The sequence below is a fragment of the Dreissena polymorpha genome, chromosome 2 (genome assembly GCF_020536995.1).
Source record: "Dreissena polymorpha isolate Duluth1 chromosome 2, UMN_Dpol_1.0, whole genome shotgun sequence".
In the NCBI taxonomy this organism is placed as follows: domain Eukaryota; kingdom Metazoa; phylum Mollusca; class Bivalvia; order Myida; family Dreissenidae; genus Dreissena; species Dreissena polymorpha.
This window is the reverse complement of record NC_068356.1, coordinates 56,898,926-56,921,270: the sequence shown is the minus strand read 5'-3', so window position 1 is coordinate 56,921,270 and position 22,345 is coordinate 56,898,926. Positions and strand designations below refer to the sequence as shown.

The window sequence follows — 22,345 nt, the reverse complement described above, 5'->3', positions numbered from 1 at the left end:
TGCTGGCTGGAAAACCCTGGAAAATGTTCCAGGGTTTTTCCATGTTCAATATTCCATGGATGCCTGGTATAACATGGAAAATTGTCCAGCGTTTACCATGGTCACTGAATAGAAAAAGAAATTTCTGGTCTAAAAACAATATTCATGTATTAAATGAATACAATACTCACAGCTTAAGTATATCATAATTTAAGGTTAGATTAAAACAAAACAAAAAATCAACATAATGCCTTAGTTTCTTCGATGTATTATTTTGTTCACAATTCATCAAAATATAACATCAGATTACAAATTGTGTTACATTTATTTAACAAATTATTCAGATCAAACAAGTGTTGTTTAATACATGCTTACAAAGCCTCTAGGTCCATAATCATAAATCAGGCCCTTACATAACAGAACAAGCGCTCCTTTAAAAGTTAAAAAGTATAATGCAACCTTCACAACATGTATTCAAAGTAACAAAATACAAGCAAGTCAAGTAATATACAGTAACAATTCACGAACCCTGTACAAACGATATACAAGAAACAAAATGAAAAATTTAAGTTATTTTTAGCTGCTTCATGTATGTCACAATATATGTAGCTGAACATGAGCACAAGGATAATATTTTTATGTCCCCCACTATAGTAGTGGGGGACATATTGTTTTTGCCCTGTCTGTTGGTTAGTCTGTTGGTTGGTTGGTCTGTTGGTTGGTTGGTTGGTTTGCACCAACTTTAACATTTTGCAATAACTTTTGCTATATTGAAGATAGCAACTTGATATTTGGCATGCATGTGTATCTCATGGAGCTGCACATTTTGAGTGGTGAAAGGTCAAGGTCATCCTTCAAGGTCAGAGGTCAAATATATGTGGCCAAAATCGCTCATTTTATGAATACTTTTGCAATATTGAAGATATCAACTTGATATTTGGCATGCATGTGTATCTCATGGAGCTGCACATTTTGAGTGGTGAAAGGTCAAGGTCATACTTCAAGGTCAGAGGTCAAATATATGTGGCCCAAATCGCTTATTTTATGAATACTTTTGCAATATTAAAGATAGCAACTTGATATTTGGCATGCATGTGTAACTTATAGAGCTGCACATTTTGAGTGGTGAAAGGTCAAGGTCATCCTTCAAGGTCAGAGGTCAAATATATGTGGCCCAAATCGCTTATTTTATGAAAACTTTTGCAATATTGAAGATAGCAACTTGATATTTGGCATGCATGTGTAACTTATGGAGCTGCACATTTTGAGTGGTGAAAGGTCAAGGTCAAGGTCATCCTTCCAAGTCAAATATATGGGTCAAAATTGCTCATGTAATGCAACTTCTGCAATATTGAAGCTAGCAATTTTATATTTGACATGCATGTGTATCTCATGGAGCTGCACATTTTGAGTGGTGAAGGGTCAAGGTCAAGGTCATCCTTCAAGGTCAAACGTCATATAGGGGGACATTGTGTTTCACAAACACATCTTGTTCTCAGCTACTTTCACTTTAATGCAATTTAGGTGCTTAATTTCATTAAAATACTTTTATATAATTTTATTGTTCAAAGAAATTCAGAACATAATAGATGTACATGTATTACTTTCCAAGTGACAATTTAAAATATAATTGCAAATCTAAAACTTGTGTAGGCAGCTTAGTAAATTATAAGTACCCAGATGGGATAAAATTACAGTTTTTAAAAACTTTTTTGTTAATTAGCTGGGCTTCAGTAGGTCGTGGATCTTTTATAGAACTTGTACTGCTGTTATACTGTAGGGCTCCTGCATGATCTCTGAAAGAAAAACAAAGCAAACAATATTACAAGAAAGTCATAAGTTTTTTACATTCATCTGTAAAAGTAAATGTGCAGCAATCATATGATTGAATATCTATACTTTAATGCTCATTCATATTTTTATCTATTTTAGATATTTCATATCACTGCTCAATTCTGTACATCTGGCTTTTTTGTATTCGAGCGAACATTTACGATCCTAAGTAGTTTGCAAGCGGGCTTTAATCTACTTGCAAACAGGAAAACTGAGACTTTAAAGTGAATAAATTGGTGATTTAACTTATATTTTTATAATGACTCTCTTTTATTTTGAAATTTATATTGTTGTTTTCTTAAATGCCCCAAAACGGGGTACACTAGCATGTTTCTGGAAACTCAAACATATATAGGAATTTTATATTCAGATATTGCTATATGAAAGTTATGCTAATTTGCTAATTCATATAAAAATAACCTGTAATTGAAACTAGACCAAAATATTGGATACCAAAAAGACAAAATACTTTCAGGTGGTTAACACTAAATTACTTATATGAGCCCGGGGCATAACAATATTTACCATGAATTTGTGGCCATGTTAGTCCTCTTGGTAAATGCGCCAAAAGAGCCGCTTTGCTGTCTTGGGTTATTTCCCTGCCAAACTCTGCAGTATCTTCCATCAACTGGTCAGCTACAGTTAAAGCACATAATGAAAATGTATATAGAAAAGAATTCAAGTATTGTTTTAAATATTTAGTAAAATGGTCTTTTAATAATAACTTACAATGAAGTTAATACATCACAAAGCATAGCATAACAAAATTTGTTGGTATGATTAGTACAAATTTATTATTGCTATAATTAGAAAGATGTGTAATTCTATTGGTATGAAAATGCACAGTGAAACCTAAAAAACAATGCTATTGGTTTAATTAATTTATTTATAAACATTAACAGCATTAATGAGCATTGAGTTCTTAACATGCACAGCACATAACTCCCTTAACCTCAGTTCCCTAGCCATGCATTATAAACTTCCGATACTACATTCAAGCTTATTAATATCTCCACATAGGACTTCCTTTATCAAGCTGCAAACTGCACTTAGTGAAAATGTGTGTGACAGCTGCTTTTAAACTTCTATATTTGCCATACTTTTACCTAAAATGTCACATAAAAAAGGTCTACAATGATGACATAAGAAGAATAAATTTAAAGGAATATTTAAAAATAATGAAAAGCACAAACCTTCAGTTGTTGTTCTATTCCTAGACAGACTTCTGAAACACTTGTATGCATCACTTTTTAACAACATTTCCTGTCACTTTCCAAATGATATCCATACATTATTATTTTAAGAAATTCTTGTTAATGGAAAAACTCATTAACTCTACTGTTTGTGAAATTACATTAACTTCATTTTAACAACAAGTTTAACCTGCATTTTTTCTTCAATACGCCTTCTCCAGAATTTCAATCTAACAGGTAAACTTTCTGTATTTGAACTCAGCCAATCAGAAAAGGCTGTGATATTTTATAACCAATAGATTAGCCGCAGACACATCTGACTCACACACAGGCTTTTCAGATAGTTTGTTAATTGCAAACCTGGACTGTAGTTAAATATTGAGTGTGTATACACCTTGAACAGGGTTAAGGAATTTAAACTTGTAGACATTGCTTTGAAAGTTACTACTATTACTTCTACTACTAGTACTACTACTACTACTACTACTTCTGCAAAACTACTACTACTATTACAACAGCCACAACAACAACAACAACTACCTACTACTACTACTACTGCTACTACTACTACTACTACTACTGCTACTTCTACTTCTACTACTACTACTACTACTACATCTACTACTACTACTACTACTACTACTACTACTACTACTACTGCTGCTACTACTGCTACTACTACTACTACTATTACTACTTCAACTACTACTACTGCTTCAACTACTACTACTACTGCTGCTGCTGCTGCTGCTACTACTACTACTGCTACTGCTGCTGCTGCTACTATTACAACTCCTGCTGCAGCGACTACTACTACTACTGCTGCTGCTGCTGCTGCTGTTACTACTACTACTACTTCTACCACTACTACTGCTGCTACTTCTACTTCTACTTCTACTACTACTACTACTACTACTACTACTACTACTACTACTAGTACTTCAACTACTACTGCTACTACTACTGCTACTACTACTGATGCTGCTGATGCTGCTACTGCTACTACTGCTGCTGCTGCTACTTCTACTTCTACTACTGCTGCTGCTGCTAATGCTACTTCCTTAACTACTACTACTACTGCTGCTACTAGTATTGTTATTATTATTTATACTACTATTGCTACCATTACTGCTACTATTCCTGTAAATGCTAAAACAACAACACAATAGTAACTGCTACTGTCACTTAAATTTGCACCATTAGTATAATTATCAGTAGTTTAACTGCTTGTAAAACTTATACAACAACCACTTTTACTTCTACTCCTACAACATATTCTACTGCCAGCACCAGCATTACTACTTCTACTACTACTACTACTACTACTACTATAACTACTACTATTTCTGCCCAAACTATGCACATTGTTTTATGTTTTATTCATATGTTGTGTAAATTGTTGAACTCTGATTTACTTTGAATAAAATGTGTTGCATTTTTATAAGTTATTTTCTCCTCTTATAAAGTCTAAGTTTTTTCCAGGGTTAGCTGAAAATGTTAGAGTCTTTTCCATGCTTAAAAAATTCTATGTTCCACTTTCCATGCCATCTGGAAATATTTTCCAGGGTTATCCAGCCTAAATCCAGCGTTTTCCATTCCTTTTCCATGCTTTTCCATCCAAGGCTGGAAAATGCTTGGAAAAAAAGTCCACGTTTCATGGACATTTCTAGAACAAAACCCTGGAAAACCCTGGAAACTGTTTCAAATTCCAGGGATTACCATGGAATTCCATGTTATACCATGGATTTCCAGCATAAGTTCCATGATTACCCTGGACAATGTACACCCGGGTTATGGCTTTGTATAATATTTAAAAATCAATAATCTTGAGTTTTCCTGTTATTCTAGTCAGTTCTTTTTGTATTAAAATTGCCTACAATTATGTTTACATGTATTTTGAACAATTCAAGTCTTTATAATTTGAGCAAGCATTTTGTATTATTTCATTATTTTGCTAAGTACTGAGCAGAATAAGATATAATGGTCAGGACAAGTTGCTTTTTGGTCAGGACAAGTGAAATTATGGTCTACGTGTCCGACCGGACAAGTGGCTTCAAAAGTTAATGTCGAGCCCTGCCTGGGGGTGTTTGAGTTCGGTGAAATGAGATTTTCTTAGAAGTTGCAAGACATTTTTTTTTATTCCAATGTCCAAAAGAAGCCATGCTCATATTTAAATTAAAACTAGGCTTGCACAATCTAAAATACAGCAAAGACGGGAAAACTGCTATAACAGTTGGCAGTTTCATTATGGGTCTCTATGGCAGCATTGGCATTAGCTAAAGAAACTTCAGCGCACAGTTAATATAGTATTTACATACCTGTACGCTGAAGCCAACCCCGTATCAAAAGTCAACCAGAGTGGTAACATATTTATGTCACGCTATAAATCAAAGAATGCTCATTTTCTTGGATACATTTCTACACATATTGGTGAATGAATATAAATAACTGCATCGAGGAATATTTTAAGGTTCAAATGTTTCAAATGCATCTTACAATTGATGAAAATAACTCTCATCGGTCTGAAAATCACAATTTTGACGCCATTGTAGCTTTGTCACATGACGAGTTTTCATTTGGATACTTTCGAATAGACCTTGACATTTTATGCTGAAATTGTAAACATTACTTTCGTTTTCTGAAATCTATTATTTGTGATTAACAACTTACGTCTGATGGATTATAAGACTGATTTCAGTGTGAATCAGGTAGTTTTAAATAATATTTACATTGAGTTTGTATTTACACTACAATTTGTTTAAAAAACAAGCCAGAATAATCTGAAATACCCGGAAATGTCATTCTGAATTTGAAAAAACTTGAGCACATGGTATGTTACTAAAAATAGAAATAACGTCATCTTAGCGTGAAATCTCGGGAGATTCGCATTTCATTGTCACATCGCTGTTTTTTCTCGAGCAGAATATATACATTTTAAATGTTTAAGATAGTATTTTGTGAAAGAATATATCAGTTAAATGTGAAAAATGTCAATCTTTCCGATCAAGTGGTTAATTTGGGCCAATAATTGCATTTAAAAGCTGTTCTGGACCGGTCTTGTTAACTGACAAATTTTCGGGAATTTCTGGTTGGCGTTCTTAATGGGGTTGTTCCATAACTATAAAGTCGCGCCAGTCAAAAATTCATAAAAAGCGACATTTTAAGTTATGGTAGCCAGAACTATTGGCATTTGATTTAGTGTAAAATAACCTCAAACATAAATTAAACGTATACGAAGGCGCCAGTCAAATGAACGCGTATTTGTGTACCGACGCAACCCACTAGAGTTTTATCAATTAGGAAAGTAAGAGAATGTTACCTTTTCAACTGGAAACAGTTTATTTGATGGTTAGATTGGTAGACGATTTCCCGCAAAATGTTATACAAATTAACCTCCTTTTGAAGAACGGTGCTTACATCTTTAACAAGTAATAATATGTAAGTCGAGACGGCAAGTTGAGTCGGTCTCAACTGAAATGAGATTTATGGGATCTTTTCACAGATTTTGACATGTATTAAAGTTCATCCTTAAATGCTTTATATTGATCAATTTAAACATTGGATTTAAAAAGCTGCAATAAAAAACAAGAATAAAATTTAAAAAAAAGAAAAAGTAACCCTCAACAGGGCTCGAAACCACTTAGTCCAGACCACTTAATTACAAGCAAAAAATCCAAAACATCAAACAACTTGCAAAAGAAATGACGTAAGTATATTCGAACGGTTTAGGATAAGTTCTACCGAGTATTAAAATTCGCCATCCGTAGGTCGAGCGCAAATTAGACTTTTTGCATTTGCAAATTTCTACCTGCGAACTTAATTAATTTATCAATTATTTCAGCGAGAAATAGCACTCTGTTGCATTTAACACTTTTTGAACCGAAACAAACCTCAAAAAGTGCAATTCATCATTCAATGTTACCTTCGATAGAGTAAATACATGTAAAATGCTAAAATATGCTTATAATTTTGACATTACTATTTACGTTGTACCGAAAACAAGCAACGTTTGGTGTGAATAACAAAGTCTGTGGAGTAAAGCGGCGACGCGCTGAAGAGCATGTTTAAACATGAATAGTATACAGTTGAATCTCAATAGCTTAAACAAATTTATCTGTTTTTTTAGTAAAAAACGGGGGTCATACTAAGAACCGCTATATATGTATATTATCGAGTTCGAGCTATTGAGATGTGAGTGCGCATTCGCTATATGATACATATATACCTCTGTAAACCTGACAATTGGAGCCTTCGCATAATAATATTGGTCTCTAAATGAACCTGGCTCCCAACCGGATGGTTAATACATAATCATCTGAAGTGAAGTCACTTGGAGGGCAGTTTGAACAAATTGATCCTTTGCATTCCTTGCATGCAACGGAACACTCAAGTCCATGCTTTCTGCATGGGCATCGCCGGGTGTCACAGTTTAATATGCATTTACACATCACTATCGCCAGTAGATCGGCTGGAGCGAGTGACATGTCTGTTTTAATTGGAACGTAGAGTCCGTTGTCCAACCTCCAGCATAGTTGGATCCAAATCGGAAGTCTGAGTCCATTCTCGAGCCTGAAGATGAGCGCGAAGAGAGTGGAACTTTGCTGCAGCGGATGTTGGTGGAAGGGTATGTATCTGTACACTGTTAATGCCATTGATGGTTTTCTCAGTGAAGAGATGTAAACGCACGCTATTCAAATCAGATAAGCTCGATCCGCTGTAGAGGGCCACAATGATTTTCTTACCCACTTCTGTCACTTGCACCTTGCGTCGTCCCTTCTAGAAATATATATTGGACCTCTGACCCTTATTGAAAACGATGTTCGTCTGTTTCAAACGGAACGTCTGGCGGCGGTTCGTTTTGTGAATTAGCAGCTTGTATCGAAACAGCCTTGTCAGTGTCAGTGTGTTCATATGTAGCCGTTTGTTGCGGTGTAGTTCCGTAAATTTCAACGGTAACCATCGCACTCAGTGCTGCATCGACAAGGAGATGCCCACGAACTGCTCTTGACACTGCTTTCCCACTCATTATGTGGTCTACCACATTCGGTACGTAGACAGTTTCTAAGACTTCCCGAAGCCCAGTCGCATGCACGAGACTTCCTACGCTTCCAGAAAAGCTCATTTGCATATGAAATACACCTAATCTGAGAACGATCCTCCTAAGTGGGCTGTCAGCGTTTTAGCTTTGTACTATTGTTGCAGCTTTCCAGTACAGTGGCTGGTCAAATGTCACGATCGGTGTGCTATTACAAATTTCCGTTTGTTCACACACAAATTTCAATGTAGAGTAAACACATGACATGTCACTTGGATTAGGATCAATCATTGGAAGAAATGTCACAGCAGACTTTCCTGGAAACTGTCCAATTTCAACAGATTGCATAAATTCCGACCAACCAGGGTTTGACAACTTAAGTGGCCTGGCGACTTTCACTAAGACATCTAGATACGCTGTTGGGTCTTGAACATTCCTGGATTTCAAATATTTCAGTATTAACTTGAGCGCTCTTGTTAAGGCCGGTAAAAGTGTACATTGATCCGTCCTGCTGAGAATACGTCGTCATTGGAAACCTTTATTCTAGGTATAGGGACGTCTTCTGTGACACTAGGGGTAACAGCTGCAATAATGCCAAAGCCATGGAAAGTGCCATACCCGTCCAAAGTACATATATTGTGGTCTACATTATCGGCCACGAATTGCAAGGAAGATGACGACGTCACTCCTGGAACGTGCACTCCATTTGTAGCAGAAGCACTGGTTTCAAATCGTATCACTTCTTTGTAACTTGAACAAAATCCCATTTAATTAAGTACATCAATCAGAGATCGCGAAGAAAATTGATTGTCCAGTTGCAGCACGGTTTTGTAATTGCCTTGCTTCCCTCTGTCAACAGAAATCACGACGACAGTTTTTTGTGAACACGTTGGCCAGATGTTACGATGAAGCTCAAACCCAGGGAGCTGGCGGGTGTATTTATCGTTTCGCACCCCTTTTCTCTTAGCTGTGTGGTGGAATGGCCTTCGCCCAGCTCCTTTTTTGCAGATTATACAGCAGCTCATAGTACAATCCCTGGAAATTAAGAAAGTTATTAACACTAGTACTTGGTGTTTGGGGGGGGGGGGGGCGCTACCGCATGGGGAATAAACCAAACTTCGAACCGAAGCAGGTCGGTATGCGGACACCATATCCATGACACCACGGCGACCTTGACAATACTTACGTTTGTCCGTGCAATATATAACTTAGTGCTTGCAGATGGAGTAATGTGCTTACGCTACCGTATACAGTTGGCATATTTATAATGGATTGTTAAAACAGACGCTGCCAAATTTACTGACATTTACATGTATAGTTAAGAAACTCAATAAAACAAATTTATGAGACCATTTTACAATTTTCAGACTCGCTGTGTTTTTCATGTAACGAAGATTTTTTGACCGTCATACGTACATAAGAAACATTGAATAGTTTAAAATGAATTTTTACATTCCGCCAAATGATATTCGTCTGTTTATTGGTGACGAAAATATTATAATTTATTATCATTATTTATTTATTGATTATTTATTTTGAAAGATTGATTTTTGAAAGATTGATATTTGTATCAGATTTTGCATATGTTTTATTATTATAATCATCATCGTCATCGTTATCATCGTTGTCGTCATCTTCGTCGTCGTCGTCGGAATTGATCAGGAAGTTATTATAACATTTAACTGTATAGTTAATTTTCTTTTTTCCCTTGTATGTCCGTATGCATGTTTCAATATGTATACTTGTGTTTTGTTACTGAAGACCACATTGTAAAAAAAGAAATTATTTCTTAATGTGAATTCTTCATGAAATAAAGTTATTATTATTATTAATATTATTATTTTTGCGCGTGAAAAAGCACTCACGATAAAGTAATATATATTAGGGCGACTTTTGATTTAAATTTAGTTCATACTATAGTATAAAAACAAAATGATCAAAAGAGATGTTGAGTAAAGATATGTTTTTAATCACACTGAATAGAAATGTTTGAGTATCAGGACGCAACAAACATGTTTTTAAATCCAATGAGCACGTGTTCTGTGTTGATAATAACGTGAATGTTCTTAGCATGTAAGGTTTTATTGTTATTTCAAAAGATGTTTATTTCAAGTTGAAACAGTGTATGCAGACCTTTCGAATATACCGATGGGTTGAGAATGTAGATTTATTTTTTGTGACTAAGAAGACAAGTTTTTAATTTACTTAATAAGCAAGTTTTTATTTTTATTGGCATAGGCATTTATTTTTAAAACAATTTAGTAGACAATATTAAAATTTCGTCAATTATAAAAAATATGTATGCAGTATGCCATCATCAAAAATATAGAAAGTACACATGACTGTTTCGCCTGTACATAGGGACCTTCTTACAGGCTGATAATTTAATTGAAAGATTTGCATTGAAGCGTAGTGTAATTGTTAGCTTGTAGTTATTTTTTATCCATGCAGAGTTTTACCATTATTTTTTTATTACTAAAAATCATTTTCAGTTTTTCAAAGTTATTGTCAAATCTGTATTACATCATTCAAATAGTTAAATAACAAGTTAAAGAACTTTAAACACACAATAAATAACTAACACTTTTGTTCTCAAACTCAAAAGCAACTTGTAACACTAAAATACATTTAAGATTAAACAAAGAAAATAAATAAAAATGCATTATTACATGCGATGATTTTATTAGATTGCATAGAGTTTTGAAGTCAACAGTATTTGCCTGATATTTCCTATGCATGTAATGAAATTGAGCTGCGTTCTTGGAAAACGGGGCTTAATGCATTTGCGTAAGGGGGTCGCCCAAAATAAGCTTGTGTTGTCCGCGCAGGTTAATCAGAGACGACACGTTTTGTTTCTACGTAGTTTTCGTTTAAAGGAAGTCTCTCCTCAAACAAAATCCAGTCATGATGTTATGTGTCGTGTCTGATGAGACTGTGCGGACTACACAGGCTGATCTTGCATGAGACATTTCGCACATGCTTTAAGAATAGTTGTCACACAACGAGGCTTGATTATTGATTCCATTTAAGATCACGTGTCTGCGAATAAAGACTCCGAAGAAAGCGTGAACTCTTTCCTGAAGTCACTGACAAGGTATAGTATATTCATTGTCAATCGTGTCTTTAATTATCAACATTTATTAAAAGTAAAACTGCCTTGGTGAGTTATTCAACATAAAATGTGCGATTTTGCCCTAGCAATTTAATAAATATCATTAAGGCGATGTTTTGGATTCGCGGTGTATGAGACATATGTGTAAACTATAACACGAAACAAAACTATTTGCATACAGGTCGCAGTGGCGAAGTGAGTAATGTGTTCGTGATCGGTAGGTCACGGGTTCGAGTCCAACTGTGGGATCATTCTTTAGATTTCGCATATAGACACCAAATGTTGGTTCTATTTTTTTACTAATATATACATAAGCATATTCAAACACATTTTTTTCCATTTCATTCAAAAACACAAGAATCAGCAAAGGAACATGCAAATTTGTTTTCCAGTTCGCTGCGAGACGGAGGTTCCCTTTATGCCGACGGTATGACTAGAGCCTTCTCCGGCGCCATTTCCGGCGGTGGCAGTGGACCGGATACGATTGCTCTCAATGCAGCGAATCAAATAATTGAGAACATTATGACCAGTGGCGACACCAATAAACGTCTCGTGGAAACCCTCGAGAAGTTGATCAACCTCCGAGACGTCGTGTAAAAGACAACAGCGCAATGGAAGTCGGGCGAACGCGGAACTGAATTCAAAACGAGTCGCAAATGGAAAATGAACGGTCACAAGCACAAGGCCAAAAATCGGAACCGGCTGTTGCTGAGCGCGACTTCCATAACAAAAACTGCTTCAAGCTTGGGGAGATCTGCGGCTTCTAACGAGACTCCTGCTCCGCGCGCGATACAAAATACTGCTCAAACGCACTACTGTGCTGCATTGGGCTTTCCGGTGGCGGAAATTTCCTCCTAAGTGACAGTTACATGAACTGCGTGCCGATCTGCGACTCCTACACGTGCGAAGAGGATGCAGATGATGTACAAAGTTTTGCAGCGTTAAGCGGCCGTTGCACCGTACATGACACAATTTATAGGTGTAGGCGCCTGCTAGCGCGGTCTGTTGTGTTTTTATCATAAGCTCGTTTAACAAAACTTTACACGTTGTTCTTCGCTTGCGTTAGTATGTTCGGGGATATTTCAAGAAGAATACTGTATATGATTTGTGATCACTTACTATTCAATGTAGAATGTCCAGTATGATTTTGTTGTTTGAACTATTATTAAATGAGTGCCTTAGTATTTATCTTACTACACATACGTAGGATGCATAGGTTCAGTACAATCGTCATTATTCTGTGACATCGTGATTACTCGTGTGACATCGTGTTTACTCGTGTGACACCGTGATTACTTATGCGACATCGTGATTACTCGTGTGAAATCGTGATTTCTCGTTCTACATCGTGATAACTCTTGTGACATCGTGATTATTCTGAGTCATGAAACAACGAACAATTAGTTCTTGTTAGGTTTTATTGTTTGTTTTGAATGGGGGGGGGGGTCACAGTTCAATGAATTTACGAGTCCACAAATTTGTAAGTTTTTCATCCACGAGTTTTATACCGCCGTATATCAATGATTCTATAGTATTTGCTCGTTGGTGAAATGAACGAGTGTTCTGAGGATATTCCTAAAGTCGTGCTAAATTGAATTGTTGTTTAAAAATGCTGTCCTTCTGAGGTAAGAACGTACACATCAGAGCCTCGCTCTGGGAAACGGTGCTTAATGCATGCTCGACAAATATCGTCCTAGATTAGCCTGTGAAAATTGCACTAATCAGGGTGGAAACTGTCCGCTTTTATGATACTGTTTGGTCAAAGGAAGTCTCTTCTTAGCGAAAATCCAGTTAAGGCGAAATTGTAGCCCCTAATTAGCATGGGAGAACTGTGCAGGCTAATTTTGGACGACACTGTTCACACTTGCATTAAACCCCGTTTTCCCAAAGCGACGCTCATTTGATCAGTTTCAGTTTGTGAAACTCTCGTTTAATTTTTTTTAAGATTTGATTTTTTATTTAATTTGCTTTAACGCTCTGCACGATTTAGAACCATCTCATTTAACAAAAGTGTAGAAAAAACAAACAGCCGATTAAAATGTGTATACTTAAATTCCCCTTTTAAAGCACATTTCATATACAAAAGTACTTTTTACGTCGCTTACAGTCATTTTGAATGTGTATTTTATATGAAGTCATGTTTATTATTCCCATATGTGTCGTATGTCATATTTAACTCCAATGTTTACACTTTAAAGTCATGTACGTTGAGTGTCCATCTAGTTAATAAAATACTGTACCGAAAAATAATTGTTTTATCCCGATACCTAAATGAAATCACGACTATTATTGATGATGCTGATATCTAAATGAAATCACGACTATTATTGATGATGCTGATATCTCAATGAAATCACGACTATTATTGATGATGCTGATATCTAAATGAAATCACGACTATTATTGATGATGCTGATATCTAAATGAAATCACGACTATTATTGATGATGCTGATATCAAAATGAAATCACGACTATTATTGATGATCTAAATGAAATCACAACTATTATTGATGATGCTGATTCTGTAAAATGTAAGCCTCGCTCTGGGAACACATGATTTAATGCTTGTTCGTAAAGTGTTCTGGGAACACGGGGTTTACTGCATATTCGTAAAGTGTTCTGGGAACACGGGGTTTACTGCATTTTCGTAAAGTGTTCTGGGAACACGGGGTTTAATACATGTTCGTAAAGTGTTCTGGGAACACAGGCTTTAATGCATATTCGTACAGTGTTCTGGGAACACGGGGTTTAATGCATGTTCGTAGAGTCTGGGAACACGGAATTTAATGCATGTTCGTAAAGTGGTCTGGGAACACAGGATTTAATGCATGTTCGTAAAGTGGTCTGGTAACACGGGGTTTACTGCATGTTCGTAGAGTGGTCTAGGAACACGGGGTTTAATGCATGTTCGTAAAGTGTTCTGGGAACACGGGGTATAATGCATGTTCGTAAAGTGTCGTCAGAAGCAACACTTTCCGTTTTTAATGTTCTTTTCCTAAACGAAGACCCTGTTTTAGGGGAAAGTGTCTTCCCTGATAATCGGATCTGACGTTTTAGACTAATTTAATACAAGTATAAAGAAAATTTTATCCAAGCTCGGTTTCATTTGTTGAATATGAAGCAAGAACATGAAACATACTTGTACCAAGTACATATTCTTTCCTTCATTATACTAATACATGGAACATTCATTCGAATATTTAAACATGGTGGTTAAAAGGAAAAGGGTCCAGGATTTCGTATGTTAAAATGTATTTGTTCAGTGTATGTTGCATCAGTTGACACGTTTTAAACCACATCTGAAAATTAAAACAATCAACAAACATCCTCAGCTAATGGCAAAATTGTCATTATAGTCCGCGTATCTGAATCACTTTGCTTTTCGTTCGTTAAATGACGGCTAATAAACTAGTTAGGCGATAATGTTGAGCATACCGGTTACGTCGTTTATCCAGACGTAATAAGCTTGCACGGAAGCAGTGACGCTAGGGACAACATCGTGCAGGCAGTTTCCGAAACCGAAACGGATTATTTATGTAGCTCCAAACTTCCAGTCCCCAGCCGACAGAAAAGCGGACCGCCAGAATCACCCCGTATAGGTCAGACAGTTTGGTTTAGCATGTATTCATTTAAACAACAAAGATAGACACAACAACAATATTTATTCCGTAAAAAAACAACTCATAGCTTACAACCGAGCTACTATGTCGAAATCACAATCGTATTGTGCAATTTTTGGTGACATTTGCGTTCAGATTCTGATAATTATTAAATAGCCTGTTTTCATTGGTCCGCATGCATACAATTAGTTTTTCATGATCTTATTTTTGATAAACTTAAAATGTGGTCCATTCTGATCTGATTCTTTACGAGAGTGTGTCATCACACCAGGATGTCGCTACACTGTAGAACGGTTTTACATTCATGTTATAGAAATTGTAAGTTGGAAATGAGCAGTCTCACTAATAATAACGAATATCCATCCCCACAACAACCGCATTTAAAACGCGCCAGGATATCGAACGTTGTTACAACCTTGTTAAACAAATTGTAATGTACGAGATCGGCAGTCTCAATCATGAAGCAAATATTTTCCCAAATTTTCACTTGCGAAGCTAACACAAAAACGCTTCGCATTATGCGTCAAATAAACACTAGCCCCTTTTTACATTTGAAGCTATTTCTGGCCGCAGTTTCACTTACAGACCTTACACGGAAAAGCCTTAAGGTATTGATAAACCACTAGCTCCAATTCTCAGTCGTACTTTCGAAGCACGTGGGCGCTTCCGGTCCCTCACTGGCGATGCAGACGACGTCACTACGGAAGTTGTAGTTGCCGTTATCTTGAAGCCACGTGGTTCGGCAGATTTTGGTTAGCACGAGTTGCACGCGTTTCAGTTGAAGTTGCCACGCAGGCGCCATGGACGAAAACGGGCCTGAAAAAGATTTGTGTTCGTATAATATCTCGCACAATTTTAACACAGTTTCGAGGAAATTGGAAAATAATTTTAGAATGAAGTTACATAATAATATTTAACAAGATGGAATGGTTCACACCACCGGCGCGCCTCTAATGTCACATGCGAACATTTTCTTAACACCCCTAAATGTACATTAATGTAGATTGATGGAGTTGCCTTAATAAAAATATGCCTCGCTCTGGGAAAACAGGGATAAATGAAAAGTGTCGTCCCAGATTAGCCTGGGCAGTCCGCATATTAATCCATTTAGACTGGATTTTCGTTGAGAAGAGACTTATTTAAAAATAAATTCCATTAAAGTGGAAAGTGTCGTCCAAGATTAGCCTGTGCGGACAGTGTACGCAAATACATTAATCCTCGTTTTCACAGGGCGAGGCTCACATACATTCATCACAATCATACAAGTAAGTGTTACTTAATGGAACTGTAAATATGGAAAGTGTACATGGCCTGTCGCACCTTTAAATATACATCGTTTATGGTTTCAGCTGTTTAGTTTGAAGGGCTTAAATTAGTTCATTTCAAATGGCATAGTACATGTATTGTGAATCACCAAAACGTGAACAGTTATCAAGCCGTTTCGCAGAAAAAAATAACGCGCACATTTCAAACAAGTGTATCCGTTTCAAACTGAGAACGTTATGATGATGGTGATGATGATGATGATGATGATGATGATGATGGTGGTGGTGGTGGTGGTGATGATGATGATGATGATGATGATGATGATGATGATGATGATGATGATGATGATGATGATGATGATGATGATGATGATGATGATGATGATGATGATGATGATGATGATGATGATGATGATGATGATGATGATGATGATGATGATGATGATGATGATGATGACGATGATTAATATAATCATGGTATTCATAGTGTTGCTGATGATTATAATGATAATAAGCATCTTAAAGAGTTCTATTTTGGTGATAATAACGCTGTTGTTTAAAATGTATGTTTTTTCCTCAACGATAATTACGTTATGCCATCCTTAAATGAAACCATTTTACGATCTCACCATCAAGGATGTCTTCGGTCGCTCCGTTCCCAGTAACGTAACATTCGTCATCAACGTAAGCATCATAAACGGTCGACATTGACGTCACATGCGGAAGTAGCGGCGATGGAAAGGCATACCGGGCGGTTCTTTAAACAATATAGATATGAGTGATAGTAGTAACTACGGCAGCATAAAGGGGACAGAGGAAATATTTCATTTCACTTTTTCTATGACGTGCGCACGTCATAACTATGGCGTGCCCACGTCATAGATATGGCGTGCGCACGTCATAGAAAAAGTTAAATAAAATATTTCCTCTGTCCTCTTTATGCCGCCGTATTAACAATTAAAGAACTACAACATTAATTTCACATAACTGTAGTAAGCGAAATGTTTTGAACATATTTATGACGTCAAAGTACACGAACCATGTGACATTCTAGACTAAGTTCACAATTTGTATAAATAAGCTTTATTCTGGGAAACCGGGCTTAATACATGGGCGTTAAGTGTCGTCCCAGTTTAGCCTGTTCAGTCCGCACTCGCTGATCAGGGCTTAATACATGCGCGTTAAGTGTCGTCTCAGATTAGCCTGTACAGTCCGCACTGGCTAATCAGGGACAACACTTTCCGCATTTACTCGATTTACTCCGGGCTTAATACATGCGCGTTAAGTGTCGTCCCAGATTAGCCTGTTCAGTCCGCATAGGCTGATCACGGACATCACTTTCCGCATAAACTGGACTTTCATTTACTCGATTTTTACTAATACGAGACTTAATTTAAACAAAACAAATGCTGTAAAGCGGAAAGTGTAATGCCTTATTAGCCTGTGCAGACTGCACAGACTAATCTGGGATGACGCTTAACACCCATTTGTTTAGCCCTATTCTCTCAGAGCGCCGCTCAAATGCATCGTACCAGAACATGTTCAACAAAGGCCATGTGTTGAGTTGTAAGATCGGAAACGACGAGGCAACTGCCTCTTTGTAGATTTTTACGAAAGAAACAAAATCCTTTGAAAACCATACGACAGAGTAATGCCAGTTGCTGTATAATCAATGCAGGAAAAGAATAATTCGATGACAATTTTTGCAAATACCACAACCGTTGCAAGTTCATAAAGGTTGAGGTTTATTGAAAGCAAACTTTCCGCATGGAAAGCACACTGTGGCTTAAAAAACACTGTGAAACTGGATATCGCTGGGAACAATTCTCAGTAGAGACTTAATTTGCGATATGAATTCCTTATTTGATTTAGTTTACAACTTTACCTTAAGTTTTTCTTTATTGTGAACGAAGCAAGCATCATGAACACATGTGCCAGTGTGTGTATTTTGAACCTAAGGAGGTCATTCCGCGAATGAGGCTGCAGTTTCCGCACATGAGGCTGCAGATTCCGCACATAAGGCTGCATTATGTGAGAACCCGGGGTATGTCCAAGCATTACTACCTAGTTGGCTTACTGTGCGAATATGGATTACCGCTGCATTTTACAGCTATTTAGTTGTAAGTGGACTATTTTCAACTCTGGTGTGGTATTTCATGGGATGGATTTTTCCTGGGGACATCCGACCTGTCCGGCATGGCGACCGGGTACACAACTCACATGCTTTCGGGCACGGGGATTGAACCAGCTTCACCTAAGTGAGAAACCGCGTGTACTAATCACCGCGCTAACCGGACGGCCGCGAATCGTGGTAACTTACGCATCGTTGACTCATTCGACCATGAAATATATACATCTTCATGGTTTCGGTTCAATATATTTCATAAAAGCATTTCTAAAGGGCGTAAGATATGCTTCATTTACGGGATACCTGTATAATCCGGTTACACTGCACTCAGATTATATCTACGTCTGAAAACATTGTAAAAAATATCATCGATCATGTTTAATTTTTTAACTTTGCCGCGCATGCGGACAGCACAGGCTAATCTACGAGCCACTTTGCGCACATGCATTAAGCACCGTTTTCGCAGATCGAGGTTCATATTATCTTGATTTATGCAAATTCTCCCACGAAGGTAGCGTTCAAAGATGTCTTTAAATACAATGACATAGATTGTATGATGTTAATACTAGTATTATATTATTATACATAAGAATACCAATCATCGTGCAATTCAATAATAATATGACAACTTCTTAGCGCGTCCTAGAATATAGTGCAAAATATACCTCAGAACAATTTATTTTATTATTTCATACCTCTGCGGACTATATCTTAGTGTTAGCACATTTAGCAAAAAGACATGAATATTTCGGTACTGTGCACTTGATAAAACTGAACGCACTGACGTCAGTTTTATCTGTGAATAGAATGGCTAACATAAAGAACGGTTATTAGGGTATTTCAAAAGTTAAGATGATATATTTTAAGAAATGGGTAAGTATGATGTGTTTTCCTGTGACCTAATTTATAGAGAAAATATAAGTCTGGATTGCAAAAATAGTTCTCGATTATTGGAATAACCAATTTGCTTTCAGCTTCCTGGGATTGATGACTTTTTATCGTTTCAAACATCATTCTCTCTCGAAAGTAGATCGTATATAATCAGTCATGGATCATTAACTTTTCTCTGTTGAGATCATTGTTAAAAGTCAAATACAAATATATGGTAATTCTTTTAGTTATAATACATAAAGATTGAGAATGTTTCTTTAATTATTCGGCCACGTTAGTCTTATCAATCGGCGTTTACCTTAAGATGGTACATTGTGCCACAGAGATAAGTGTATTTATGTATATGGGTCCGTAAATGAGAACAAGATAGAGCTTATTATAGAAGTGACACGTGTTAGAGCACTAGGTGGCATATATTTATTAAGTTATAATTACTGAAATAGCGGCGAACCTCAGCTCATGTTTGCATTGGATTTCCTGTTGTAATTAATGCAGCGGAAACATTGAATGTCAATGGAATTTGGCAAATTTTGGACTTTACCCAAACATCCTAAAAAAAAATTCAAATAAACTAATAAAAAAATATATGTGTGAAACGTTATATTCCAGCAATTGATTAATAAAGCATCAAGTATAAACTAATAAGAATATATATTAACAACACGCACGAAGTGAACATTGTGTAGAAAAATATATTAATGATGTAATTCATCTGTTGTAAAACATAAGGACAACATGTCACAAAAATCGTGAAACAAATCTAACGTGAAACGATCAATAAGTATAATTTCAATCGTGCTAGAGTGAGGGTATATTAAACGTTCCAGTTTCATTCCTGCTATGTTACTCGCAAAACGCAATTGATCAACGATATCCATTTTATATAGTCCTTATTCACATGGCCGCCCTGTACGGGGCTGTTATTCCTTAAATGAATTAACAAAAACTTCTTGAACACTTTAGACGTATCAATCTTAACCCTGAGATTAAATAAATAATGTTTATATGTTTTCCTCATAAAACAAAGCTCTTCTTCTGTGTGGTTCGAACATTAGCGGTCGGTTAAGCAAAACACCATGTGCATGTTTTGTGACAGAAAATAAAAGGCGCGTACTGGCAAATATGGGCTCAATGTACAGTGTCATCAAATAATCAGGGATAACACTTTCTGCTTTTGTGTATTTTTTTCATTAAATGAAATTGCTTCTTAAAGAAAATCAAGTTGAGGCGCAAAGCGTAGCCCCTGATAAGCCATTGCGGAATGAAAAGGCTAATCTGGCACGACATTTTACACACATGCATTAAGACCCGAGTCCCAGGGCGAGGCTTTATTACTGTTGAAAACTCCCATATTAATATTTGTATTTAAAATAACCAGATTTTGACCTCTTTATGAAGAACATTACGATGATCTGAACCAAGAATAATTGGTAAACATCCGCCCAAGGAAAAGAGTAACTTACCCTAATTGTTGAATAGGCATTTACCCCCTAAACTTCTGTGAAAATGGCCCATGATTGGGGGTGGACATGCTTGTTGTCGTGTTAACGATTTATTTTCTTTATTTCATCTTGCAATCAATGAACCTTCGATAAAATATAAGCGATGCTAACTGTTGATGCTATCTTGCTTGATTATTTTTGTTTATGGCTTTATGTTATTTCCAAACGTCCTGCTTAAATAGGATTTCTCATTATCAGACAAACTTGTGTGGTTCCGTTACAAATCTTCTAGAAATGAGCCGTGTCGAGGAAAACTGTGTATAATGTGCGCGCGTATACGATCAAACATTAATACGGCCATACTTACAGCTGTTCTTCTAGCGTGTGTTCTACATATGATTGGAATGGTTGTGCGTCTATTACTTAATTGGAATAACGATATGGTTACTTCATTTGTATATATTGTATTCAAACTTGCATTATTTAGAGTACTCAATCCATCAGCCGCTTAGCATATCAGGTATGACACTATACGCAAGAGAATTAAGTCCATTGTTCTTAGAACGTGGCTCATTTATAATGAAGACCTATAGCAAATAATGATTGCACAGGAATTGGATAATCCTCTTTCATAACAACAGAAAGATGCATACGAAGTGTAAAAAATACGTAATTCAACAATGGACAACACTCATCATTCAATTTTCAAGCATACAAGTTGTCTTTGTAACATAAAATGAATTTTATTAAACACACACATACTCAATTTAAATCTAGCATGAATGCAACAAAAATAAACATCACCCTACTTATGGTAGGGAAACTCTGCCAGTCCATTCATGTTGCTAAATGACAATTGCATATTGTTTAACGGCAATTCCATGTTGACAGAATACAATTGCATTTTTGTATATGCCAAATGCTTTTTGTATCGTGCTATTCGTTACGAACATACTGTTTGTACACTCCGCATTTACACTAGTTATTACACTAGCATCTCAACAAGACGAAAGCAAGATGCAACAACCATGTAGCCAGGCATTACGCAACATGAAGTTAATCAAATGCGACATGACAATTTGTAATATGTAATACATATAAAGTGGATAGCCAGAAACATCTGGATAATTAAACTCAAAAATAGTGTTCGACTATTAAACAACGACCAACTTTGACGGAAAAGCCCTGTCTCTGCGAGTCAGTAAAACGCCGGATGCAGTCTAGTTGCGTGTGCCTAAGCAAATCGATGCGTAGTAAAAACGTTTTATTGTCAGTACTTTCGTACACATGTATTTGCGGTTTCAGTTACACAGAACGCTTATTATTAACAGAGCTGCGCAATTTGGAATCGTCCATGGATGTTTTGTTGACTTAACGCAGTTAAATAATTTCTAAGATTTGTATATCAGTTTCATTTTTCATAAATCTTAGATATCAATTTAAGCGACAAAAGCAAGAGGGTTACCATTGCGCCAAGCACGCTGTTATAAAGTATTGCAAATTATAAACGCTATGTTAGTAATACTCGTATTTTACAAATTATGATGAGTATCCATTAATGAAGAAATAATTTTTCTTATCCATTAGCGTTATTTCGCCTGTTTAAAAATGATACATTCTTGTATGAATCTATGACATTTTTTTTGAAAATCGTTAGTTTGCCAAACTGTGAACAAGTCATCTAACTGCGTAAAGTCAACACAATATCCTGCGACCCGGTTTCAATTTACACTCCTGGCGCATGTGAGTTTTATTAGTGGTTATAATGCCGGGAGAGCGGTTTCCTCCAGGTAGTCCACCCACACAAGATCAATACTACCGAACAATTGAAAACAATTAACTAAA

At 36.4% G+C, this 22,345-nt stretch overlaps 1 long non-coding RNA gene across 1 annotated transcript; it reads right to left on the bottom strand.

Moving 5' to 3' along the window:
- Positions 1-231: 231 nt before the first annotated feature.
- Positions 232-3,554, bottom strand: LOC127867156 (uncharacterized). The gene is made up of 3 exons (XR_008043337.1): positions 3,006-3,554; positions 2,338-2,448; positions 232-1,775 (listed from the first exon to the last, which is right to left on the bottom strand). It is a non-coding gene; the product is annotated as an uncharacterized LOC127867156 (long non-coding RNA).
- Between the last annotated feature and the right edge of the window lie 18,791 nt (positions 3,555-22,345).